The sequence below is a fragment of the Scatophagus argus genome, chromosome 8 (genome assembly GCF_020382885.2).
Source record: "Scatophagus argus isolate fScaArg1 chromosome 8, fScaArg1.pri, whole genome shotgun sequence".
NCBI lineage: Eukaryota > Metazoa > Chordata > Actinopteri > Scatophagidae > Scatophagus > Scatophagus argus.
In genome coordinates, this window is record NC_058500.1 from 25,867,868 (window position 1) to 25,879,999 (window position 12,132).

A 12,132-nucleotide genomic window follows, 5' to 3' on the forward strand; every position below is an offset into this window, starting at 1 on the left:
CAATAGGAGTTTCAGTGAAATTTTAATCTGCTACTCACTATAGGTTAATATTTGTAACTGATTAGCGTGTTGTTGAACTGAAGAATGGTCATGGAATGACCCAGGGGTCTGTTTAAATGTTCAAGGGCCTCTTTTTCTTTTCATTCTGTTTTTTTTTCCCTTTGCCAGTCCACAGCTTACTCTTTTTCACCTACAGGTAATCATTGACAACCTTGCTAAAAATAGCAGTGAAACATGCGCCTCTATTGCCTCCAGTCCTTGCTTGTTATAGGCCAAATCATTTTCCTGTAACAAGACCATTTATTAGTTGTAGAAAGAAGATTAGATGAATGAATGTGCAAAGTTAATGAGGCTTATAATGAGCTCATACTGAGGTGACATTTTGAAGGGTCACTGTAGAAATGATAGGACTCTGACATGGCCTGTGCTGCGTATATCTTTTCACTTCTGTTTAATATCTGTGGATTGACCCACTTATCCCATTGAGGGTGAGGGGTCAGGGACGTCTGACCCAGCATTCAGTCAGTCACAATGCTAACACACAAATGGACAAACACATTTACCCTCACATTCAAGCATTCAAGAAATTAAGAGTTTTTGCTTCACTTGAGGGAAGAAATCCATACACACACAGGGAATATTTACACAGGAATCAGTCAGACAGTGCCAACCACTGTGCCATATAGAAAAAGGTAGATTATATTCCAGATTCTATTTATTTCTCATTATACAACACAGGATTATGCAATGAAATGAAAGGTGTCATCTCATGCTGTGTTAGGATGGCCGTGTAGCGGATGAACTTAAAAGCAAAAGGCTTGATGCCGAGGTTAGGTGCAGACCAACCAGGTGTTTATTTCACCCACAAAGAAGATATAACAGCAGACAAACACTGTGGACAACAGGCAGGATGTGGTCCTGACAGCAGGCCCTCCTACTAAATACTGGCAGCCTTTTATAGTCTGCCACTGATTAGGACCTCAGCCACTACCAAACATAGAAAAATATACCCCTTCCCTAACATCAAACATTACAACAATATCCAAGCAGATTAAAATACTTTACATATCCCCTATATTTGTCACCCACAGCCGTCATGCTCTCAATTTGTATTATACAGTACAATAAAGTGACAGAAACCTGGAAAGAAAACATACACTGCACTGTCACCCCCTCCCCTATTAACCATATGGTATCTCTCAGAACCTTAAATTGGCATTCAGTTTTCCTGGGGACTCTTTTAGCCTGAACACCCGGCTGGAAAGGAGACAACAGGTGAGTGACTTTCCACACAATATTGCACAATTAAGCCACACATTTAAGGCATCACTGTAAAAGTAGGAATATTACTAAGACCACACGTTTAATTAGCCACACTAAGTTTGTCTTGTCTCCTCATATTTTTGCAGGTTAGTGAGAGGCACCTACCACGTTGCTAAAACAGCTTTTCACATTTTTAATACATACAAACCTTTCATGCTTCTATTTCCTGGCTCATTTCTTCCACATTTGGTCCAACACCACAAGATTAGAAGAAATGTTAGGAACAGTAATAATGAAGAGAACCTTCATTACATGCTGATTAAATAATATGCCATGAAAATTAAACTATTTTTGTGGAAGATAAATCGAGAAATGTCACACCTGAGGAAAAAAGATGGTCTGTAGTACAGTTTGGGGGTACAGCAGCAGACACTTCTGTATCTTGAGACAGCAACAGGGTGAACAGGTGTTGTCTTTTTTGTCATTTAGCATCCTTTGGGTCTGTGCAGATACCTCACCTCACAAATATAACTGATGTTTGATAGCAGTGATGTTCTCTGTGATTTTATTCACCTCGGCTATGCACATTCCATGTCAGTTTGTGATGTTTCCAGTCCAGTTACTATTATTTCTTACGGACACTCATTTGCACATGCACCGATCGTGCATGCAGCCATTGCTCCCACTTGTATCTTACTTTTTGTAACTTTTTTACTTCTTTTATTTCTATTTATTCTTACATGTATTTTTTTGAGAAGCTGTGGCCTCACTAACCATGCTATTTATGAGAGTTTTGCTATTTTTTTTTTCACCCTGGATTTACAATATGAGGTCACTGGCAAAGAAGATGGATGAGCTAGCAACGCTAGCCAGGAGTCAGTGGGGATCCCAGGAGTGCAGTGTCATGTGTTTTACAGAAACATAGCTGTACCAGGCCATACACGACAACATTTCCATTGAGGGCTTTCAGACTGTTTGGGCTGACCAGGACCTCAAAGAGAGCGGTAAGTGTAAAGGAGGGGGAGCTTGCCGTTCTAATTAGCAACAACAGATGGCGCAATCCTGGTCACATTGTGGGTAAGGAACGCATCTGTTGCCTGCACATTAAACTATTAGTTGTTGGACTTTGAGCATAGTATTTGCCAAGGGAGTTTTTCACATGCTATCAGGGGTCCTGTTTACATCCCTCCCTCCACCAATCCAATGTCTGCGTGTAATGTCAGTCATGCTGCCATAGCCAAACTACAGACTCAACACCTCATCTTGGGTGACTTCATCCATGTTGCAATAACGAAAATACTGCCCAACTTCACTCAGTATGTGAGCTGTCCAACAAGAGAGGAGAGGACCCTGGACCTGGGTCACAACCTTGCGTACCTCAACCCGTGCTATGTGCCTCTGGTTAAAAGAAAGGTTACTTCAATGAAGACATTGAAGAGATGGTCGGAGGAGGCTTATAAGACACTTCAGGGCTGCTTTGAGGTGACAGACTGGAATGCACTCTGCAAGTCACATGGAGAGGACATTGATGGGCTCACAGAGCGCATCATGGACTTCATCAGTTTCCATGTGGATTGCATTGTCTGCCAACTACCACTATCCCCTCCAGTTCTCCTATCAGCCCCGACTAGGAGTTAAGGACGCCATCATCTACTTGCTGAATCGTGTCTATGGCCATCTGGACAAGGTGTCCAAGCTCTCCACCCTTGGTCTGAGTCACACACTAGGTAACTGGGTCCTGGACTTCCTGACTAACAGTCCTCAGACTGTCAAGATCCACAACTCCACCTCCTTCTCCTCCATCACCCTCAGCACTGGTTCTCCCCAGGGCTGTGTGCTGAGCCCCCTCCCGTTCACTCCACTGATGTATGACTGCTTGGCAAGGCATCCCACATAGTAAAGTTTGCAGACAACACAGCAGTAGTGGGACGCATCGACAACAACGATGAGTCAGAATACAGAGAGGAGGTGGAACACCTGGTGCAGTGGTGCAGAGAGTTGACCATATCAACTTCTGGGTGGAGAACAACGTACCCACCAGGACTGTGCAGTGTTTCTCCAACAATAAATCACGAATCACTCCTGACATGAAGATCCTACTTAAGGACAAAAAGGAGGGCTTTAAGTCAAGACACAAAGAGGACCTGAAGGCTGTTCAGAGGGAGCTGAGGAGAAGCAAGGAGTCAAGCATAACTTCATCCCCCACTCACTCCAGCACACAATGCCCTTCCTCCAACATGTCCTTCACCACAAATCAGGTGGGAGCCAAGCTTAGGACAATAAAGATAAGGAAGGCTGCAGGTCCAGACAGCATCAGGTCCAGTCTCCTCTTGTGTAGACCAGCTGTGCAGGGTAGTGGAATACATCTTCACCATGAGCCTGAGGCTGGGAAGAGTACCACAGTGGTAGAAAACAACCTGTGTGGTACTGGTGCTGAAGATGCACCCCAAGGACCTGAACAGCTACAGACTGGTGGCATTGACCAGTCTGTAGTTGTTCAGGTCCTTTGATGAAGTTCTTTGATGATTCTGCAATCGCTGGCTTCATAACTGAGGAAAATGAGGCAGAGTTCGGAGAACTGATGCAGGACTTTTCGGAATGGTGTCAGCCGAACTGCCTCCAGATCATTGCGGGGAAAACAAAGGAGCTGGTGGTGGATTTCCACAGGGGTGTTCACTCACCCCCAACACCGGAGAACACCCAGGAAATGGAAATTGAAATACTGGACTATTATAAGTACCTAGGTGTTCACCTCAACAGCAAATTGGACTTGACAGACAACTGCATGGCTCTGTGCAGGAAGGGCCCGAGTAGACTGTACCTGCTGAGGAGACTCAGACTGCAGGGGGCACCCCTCAGGACATTTTTTGACTCTGTGGTAGCATCACCCCTATTCGATGGACTGGTCTGCTGGGGTAGCAGCCTCTCTACTGCAGACAGGAAGAGACTGGACAAAATCATCAGGTAGGCCAGCCCCGTCCTAGGGAGACCCCTTGACACAGTGCAAGTGGTGGGAGAGAGAAGGATGATAGCCAAGCTATCCTCTCTGATGGAGAACGACCTGCATGAGATTCTGAGCACTGGGCAGCTCCTTCAGTGGCAGGCTGCTCCACCCCAAGTGTGTAAAGGAGCTTTAGCACAGGTCCTGCTGTTGTGAGACTGTACAACCAGCACTGCCCCCAGCAGACCCCATGCACTCCATAACAAATGCAATATCAGTAAATTACTGTGCAATACTTCCCCATCCTAGTGCTATACTCTAGATTTTTGTACTGCTAACTATTTAAAAAGTCAAAAATTCTGTAAAAATTGTGTGGATATTGTGTTTTAATACTTTTTTAAAAAAAGGATGTAAATATCCTTGTAATTTTTTTACTTTGTATATCTTTTTTACTTGACCTGTCAGCATAAGTTATGTGTTTTTGAATAAAAATGTAACATGGACATAGGGTCAGGTCACCTAATGATGATGTTTAAATGACCCATGAGAACTTTGAAATAGCAATCAACAGTAACTACCATTTTGAAAGAACAGTCTTATGTCTTTGATAAAAATAAGTAAATAAATTTCTGGCATACACAAACCTGCACAGTAGAATTACTAATCAATATATCACTTTCCATCAGGATAAAACTTACAAATCAAAGTTATAAGTATCCTGTAATTCAGTCATTTTCAACAAGTGGCCCTCAGAAAGCCTTCTAGTGGGACCTGAAGGCAGGGGTTAGATTATTAAGTATTGGTATCAGAGGTGAGACTTGTGTGCAGGCTACCCTATCCCAGATGCAAAATGACAACAAAGAAAACAGGACTGCTGGGTGGTGCTTCAATGAAAAGTGTTAGATAATTCACATAAATAAACATGTCAGATTAATGTGTATAATTTCAATAACCAGTTATGTTTGAATGTTTTCAGGCCAAATATTATCCTTTAAAGCCAAATGTGTCATCAAGTAGATCCAAATGTGTCTTGCCACTGTTAGCTATTTAACATCACACAAAACAACATTTAACAACACATAAAATGGATTGTCTTTTGAAACGACCACAAACCATTGTTAATGTCACAATATCAAAGGCAAGGAACAAAATCAAAGGAACATGGAATGCTGAATACTGTGCAACTAAATCTCATTGTTTCCTATCTCAAAAGTGAGCACACACACTTCAGAGAATCATAGTTGGTGTTACTTAAGTATAACTCAGTCCACTTTTTTCATGACTGAAGCTGCAGCAGAACACCATTTTAACCTTCTTGGCACCCGTCAGTGCTACTTTCTATTCCTGTCCTAGACTGATCTCAGACTCCCACGCCATTACATCATGCTGCCCTCTTCCCACCGGCTGTGGAAAGACAAGCATACACATGCTATAAATGTGACCCCTCTAGTGCCACTTTTAACAGATAAGGCTATTTTCACACAACAAGGATGGTGTTGCATATATTTACCATTAGCTCATGCTATTTTTAACGTGATCATCTAAATAAACCAAGGAAGTACTTTTTTCACTCATCATTGCTCTTTGTTACTGTCGTTGGTTTATATGTTGACAGTATTTTTAATGAGAAACAATGTACTATAGAGCATAATAAAATACACTTAATCCTGACAACCTCCATTTCACTGGGTCAGACCTTGAAAGTGTATACAGATTAGTGCTCTAGATATAACTCTCAAGTTATTAAAATGAGTCATACAATGCTCTAAGTTAGAAACTTTATTATATCCTCTAACTCTAACCTTTTAATATATAATATTACCTTAATAATATAACCTTATAATATATTTTAATATATAATGTTTTGTTCATTTCACAATCTCTCATGTGACAATTTACCTGCAAAAATTATGGGGATAAATGAAATAAATTACAACCAATAAATATACTCTAATATATGGTCAAACCAAAATGACACCATTTGCTAATTAATATGTAAGGACATATCAATGTTCAAACTAATTTTAGCTTTATAGAGCTGTGGTGAAAGTGAGTAGCGTTTAGAGCTAAACTATGTATTAATGGAGAGTGTTAAAAATTAGCCAGTTATATGCTGAGTTATGCCATTATTATCCTGCTGAAACAGGCCACTGCCATTAGAGAATACCATTTCCATGAAGGGGTATACTTGGTCAACAACAAATGTTTAGGTGGTACATGTAAATTAACATGGGGCGGCACGGTGGTGCAGTGGTTAGCACTGTCGCCTCATAGCAAGAGGGTTCCAGGTTCGAATCCCAGTCTGGGCCCTTCTATGTGGAGTTTGCATGTTCTCCCTGTGCCTGCGTGGGTTTTCTCCGGGTACTCCGGCTTCCTCCCACAATACCAAAAACATGTACATTAGGTTAATTGGCTACTCTAAATTGCCCCTAGGTGTGAGTGTGAGAGTGTGTGGTTGTCTGTCTTTGTGTGTTGGCCCTGCGATTGACTGGCGACCAGTCCAGGGTGTACCCCGCCTCTCGCCCGTAGTCAGCTGGGATAGGCTCCAGCTCCCCCGCGACCCTGACGGATAAGCAGTATAGAAAATGGATGGATGGATGTAAATTAACATCTACATGATTAGCAGGACCTGAGGTTTCCCATCAGGACATCGCCCAAAGCTTCACACTTCCTTTGCCAGCTTCTTCCCGTGGTGTATTCTCAAGCCATGTTTTGCCAAGCCATCCACACAATGGAAAAGTAAATAAGAATCAGAATCAGAATTTCTTTATTTATCCCCGAGGAGAAATTCTTAAATTTAAATATAAATTCTACAGACACCCGCACTTGCAATTTTCCCAACCAAGAAGAAGAGAATGAAAAATATATAAAAAAAAATTAAATCTAAAATAAAGTATAAGATATAAAATATCAGATATTTACATACATTTATACATTTCTGGGGAAAGGTATGTGTGAAAAATGTGGTTCATCAGACTAGGTTATCAGATAGGCACTTTTGGTAGTGGACACAGGTCAGCATGGGCATCATGACCAGTCTACGGCTATGCAACCCCTTATGCAACAAACTGTGATGCACCATGTGTTCAGAACCAGCATTAGCTTTTTCAGCAAATTTTTGAGCTACAGCAGCTCTACTATTGGATCAGACAACACAGTCCTTTGATCGCTAAAGCGCTGGACTTGATTACCACAAACTAATGGTGGCCATCAACGACAAACTCAGGCCTTTGGCTAAAACAGTCCTCTCTGACACTACCAAGCTGAAGAGGGCTAATGACCGCTTGGATGAAGCAGAGGCTAGGATGCTGCAGCTTGAGACAGCTAACGAGCCGTAAGCTAATCAAATAGTAGCCTTGGAAAGAAAAGTCGAAGCCCTCCACAACCATATAGACGATCTGGAAAACTGCGAAAAAATATCCGCATCCTCAACCTGAGAATATGGAGGGGAGAAATGCTTTGGACTTCTTTGAACATCGGTTACTGGATTTTCTCAGCATGGATAGAACTGTTTCCGGACAAGCGGAGAGTGATGGAAGCAGTATGGCGGGAAGCAGCGGATGGGGATATTACTCTGGAGGGACGGAAAATATCCTTCTACCATGACCTGTCCGCTGCAGTGCTTCGCAAACGGAAAGAGTTTAATGAAGCCAAACAGTGTCTCAGATAAATCAGTGCTGATTACTCCACGCTCTTCCCTGCAAAGCTACAAGTGTCACTGAATGGCACGAAAACCTTCCTCTTCCCAACAGAGGCTCTGACCTTTGCAACCAGCGCAGCATGTCAAGAATGACGGATTCTATATGAAAGTCTGAACACTCAGTCACGTATACTGGTGATTATACCTTGTTATGGTACATCTTATATTCATGGGAATGATTACTCGTTATCATAATATGTATTAAGGTGTCCCCCTTGTTTAATTGTACACCAGTATTCATTCAGTGGAAGTCCAGCTGGTTTAAGAGCAAATGACGACTCACATGTAAAGGCTTATAAGTTGAAAACTTTCGTTTATCATGTAATATTTGGGTGTTGCTGTGAGCCCCGGCCAACTGTGTTATGTCATTTGCTTTGTTTTTGTTCTTTTTCTCTGTTTACATGGTGCGAGAAACACATTAGGCCCTAATGGAGGTGCCTTACGGAACAGCAATCCTCACGCAACCTGGTTTTTATTTTTGGCATAATGCCACTATTACTATTGCTCATACTTCTTCTTCTTATTATTATTAGTGGTCCAATGCACTACATGGGGCTGAATGAAAATCCTACGACCGATGCCACACAAGAATTGATTATTTTTTTGTATCCCAGTCTGTAATGCAACTTGTATTTTCCTGCTCAATAGGCAGTATTGTGGTTAGTGATCATACAATTCTGCTCCTTGAATTGTCTCTTGACATAGAATCTGCAAAAAGTAAACGCTGGAGATTCGACATGTGTCTCCTGAAAGATGACAAATTCATCTCTTATCTGAAAATTGACAAACAAGATATTCTTGTCTATTAATTCACAGTCTACTAGCAACCCATCCTTACTGTGGAAAACTGCCAAAGCATACATTAGAGGTTTAATTATGGCCTATTCAGCTTCGAAAAGGAAAAAAACAATTAGAACAGCAACTAAAACTACTCGAAAAAGAACTAGCAGATATCAAAAGTGCACTGCCAACAACGCCAGATTGTGGCGGCGCGAGGGCGAGACCTCCGCGTGCTAGAGAAAAAGGGCTATGGATATCAATACCAGTTGCCAGACAACGCCACCCTGGGAGTTTCACCCAGGGAACTCTTTCCAGGGGACTAACTCCCCAAGACTCGATAGACTTCAGGTTCGTCCACAGCTGAGGCAGAGACCGTAGCTCGTAAAATTGAGAATTTTATTTACAATAAAATTAAAGGAACCAGACACTGAAAATACATGAATTCAAAAAAAGACACAAACCTGTCGCTCAAATAATACAGAAAACCAATCAGGGCTGAACCTCCTGGGCTTGATCCAGACAATAATAATAAAAAAACAAGAAAACCCCTGGAACACCACACGTGAAGCAAACCAAAACTGGGACAACAAAATCCACCCAATGTGCAAAACACAAAAGGGACACCGCCACCAGGACCATCCACCACCGTAGGTTCAGCACCTGAATGGGGGAAACCACAAAAATCAACAGGTTATAAAAACAAAAACAAACAACCACTAACCAAGAAAACAAAACAAACGAAAAGAAAAAAAACGAAACTATAGACACACACACACACACCAGAATAATCTCCCGCTACTCACTCTTCGCCATACACACACACGCACACAGTAGTGCACGCAAACATATACATATGGATGTATATCGGCTACACCGCAGGGAGAAGCTCCAACCGGCCGAACGGCCAGCCAGAGGCCAAGCCGGCTGCAGTGGGACGGCGCACGCCCGGGGCGAAGCAATCGAGCCCAAGGCGAGACAAGCAGTTAATCCCCCTGACGGCACGCCGCATCCAGCGTAAAGCGGAAGCGGGCAATCTCTGTCACCAACGACAATCTCCGGTATGAGGCAGAGCAGTTAGTCGCTGTTACAGCCAACGATCTCCGGTATGAGGCAGAGCAGTTAGTCGCTGTTACAGCCAACGATCTCCGGTATGAGGCAAAGCTGTTAGCCGCGGTTGCAGCCAACAATCCCCGGCAAAGCAGCAGTGGTTTCCCTCGCTGATCGGCCGACACTGCGCAGCAGCTGGATTATACTTCCCCCTACAATCATAATCATAATCATACAGCATAAACAACTCAGAAGTGGCTGGAGGAGGGACCAAAGCGCTAGCTTACATACCAATCAGGCAGTCCTGGACGACACAGCGTGGAGGAGAGGAATAAACACCGCACAGAAACAACCTGCAAACAAATGCACAAGTTGCCACAAGTACAACGCCAAATAGGAGGACACCGGAGAACAACACACCTATCCGCAGCGAGCAATCAGTGGAGCATAGCGCACCCCCAATGGCCTCTACCACCACGCCAGGACAGAACTGGGGGAATGCCAGGAAGTGCTACGACCCAGCCTCTGACAGGCCAAAAAAGGAAGACAGGTGCTCTCTACCCGCTTTTAAGCAGTCTCCTCCCACAATGATTGGCCAAAATCCCAACCCAGCTGAAACTGATCGGACCACCGATTGCGTCCTGCCACAATCCACCCCCACTGATTAAATCGTCGTCCCGACGATGGGGTGGCTAAAACCAAACAACCTTAACTCCAAGGCCGAAATAGCACGGCTACTGAATTAGCCACCAGACAAGGGGGTCCGACTCCTCCTTGCTCAGTCCCCACCACAGACCGTGGGAGTTGATGGACATTGGGATGGTAACCGGCAGTCGACCTCATGGTCCGCCGGGGAGCAGCTCCTTCAGTAATTACAACAGAAGGGGCAATACCTGTCGTTGCAGGTTCCACAGATGAAGACTGCACAAGGGAGGCTGGTTCAGATGGTGAACCCATCCGTGGAAAGATGGGGTAAGCCACTGCTTCTGTTTGAACAGGAGCAGGCGAAGGGCTCTGCGGCCTTAAAACCAACCAATCACCATTACCCAGCAACTCATCCTCCAACGGAGACAGCTCCGGGGGAGGTGGAGAGGAAGCAGCAGCACCACCTGCGGAATCAATCCCTAACACCACCTTCAACAAAGATCGGTGGACCCTTCTGATTCTGACTGGATCATCCCTAGGGGCAATGGTGTAAACTGATCCCCCTTCCTTCGGTGCCCTCATGACCTGATACATGACTGAGGCCCACTGATCCTGGATCTTGTGGCGCCCCCGTACACCCAGATTTCGCAGCCATACCATCTGGCCCACTTTCAGGGGAACATCTCTGACATGTTGGTCATGATTTTTCTTACGGCGCTCGGCAGCAGCCCTCAGCCGGTCACGGGCTCCCTCGAAGGCCACCTGCAAGCGAATCTGATGTTCCTGAACCCACTCATGAACATGGCCGCCAACAGGATCCTGCACTCGGCCCAACAGGAAATCCACCGGGAGTCTCGGCTCCTGACCAAACATCAAAAGAAAAGGAGACTCACCCGTTGCCTGATGCGGAGTGGTATTATAGGCATACAGGACCTGAGGCAAACAAGAACTCCAATCACGCTTCCGGGACGAAGGCAAGGTACGCAACAGATCGTGAAGGGTACGGTTGAAACGTTCACATTGCCCATTCCCTGAAGGATGATAGGGCGTAGTGCGAGACCTCTTTATGCCATATAAATCACATAGCTGTTGAACCAGGGAACTCTCAAAACTCCGTCCCTGGTCCGAGTGTATCCGGGCTGGAACACCGAATCTCAAAAACCACTCCGTAACCAAAACTTGAGCTACAGTGGCCGCTCGCTGATCACGGGTGGGAACGGCCCATGTGTATTTACTGAAGACATCAGTCATAACAAGAACATCTTCCACCCCATTCTGACTGGGCTCCAGGACAGTAAAATCAATGGCAAGAATCTCATTAGGACGAGAAGCCAACAGATGTCCCATAGGACCACGAGCAGCTGGTTGACTCAGCTTGGCCACCTGGCACCTTTCACACGCCAGACACCACTGTGCCACCTCAGCAGACATCCCTGGCCAGTAACACCGCTGGCGCAAAAGCTCCAAAGTCCTCTCGACCCCCTGATGACCATGCCCCTGATGGACCTCAGTCAGCACATCTGATTTTAGAGCCACAGGCAGCAACACTTGAAACACAGTTTCGGCCCCGTCTGGCCTAAAAACCTGGCGATACAAAACAGCATCTTTTTCAACCAACCGATCCCACTGCCGAAGCAAAACCAAGGCTGCCGATGACATCTGTTTCCGCTCCTCTCTATTAGGCCGCTGGTTACGTGTCCAGAAACCCCGAATCTCCTGGATGACTGGATCAGCGTGCTGAAGCATGGAGATGTCA

The 12,132-nt window shown here is 44.6% G+C and overlaps 1 long non-coding RNA gene across 1 annotated transcript; it reads right to left on the reverse strand.

Annotated features, from left to right (window-relative positions):
* Positions 1 to 9,302: 9,302 nt before the first annotated feature.
* On the reverse strand, positions 9,303 to 10,419 carry LOC124063343. Its single transcript, XR_006844093.1, has 3 exons — positions 10,023 to 10,419; positions 9,465 to 9,943; positions 9,303 to 9,344 (listed from the first exon to the last, which is right to left on the reverse strand). It is a non-coding gene; the product is annotated as an uncharacterized LOC124063343 (long non-coding RNA).
* Positions 10,420 to 12,132: the final 1,713 nt, after the last annotated feature.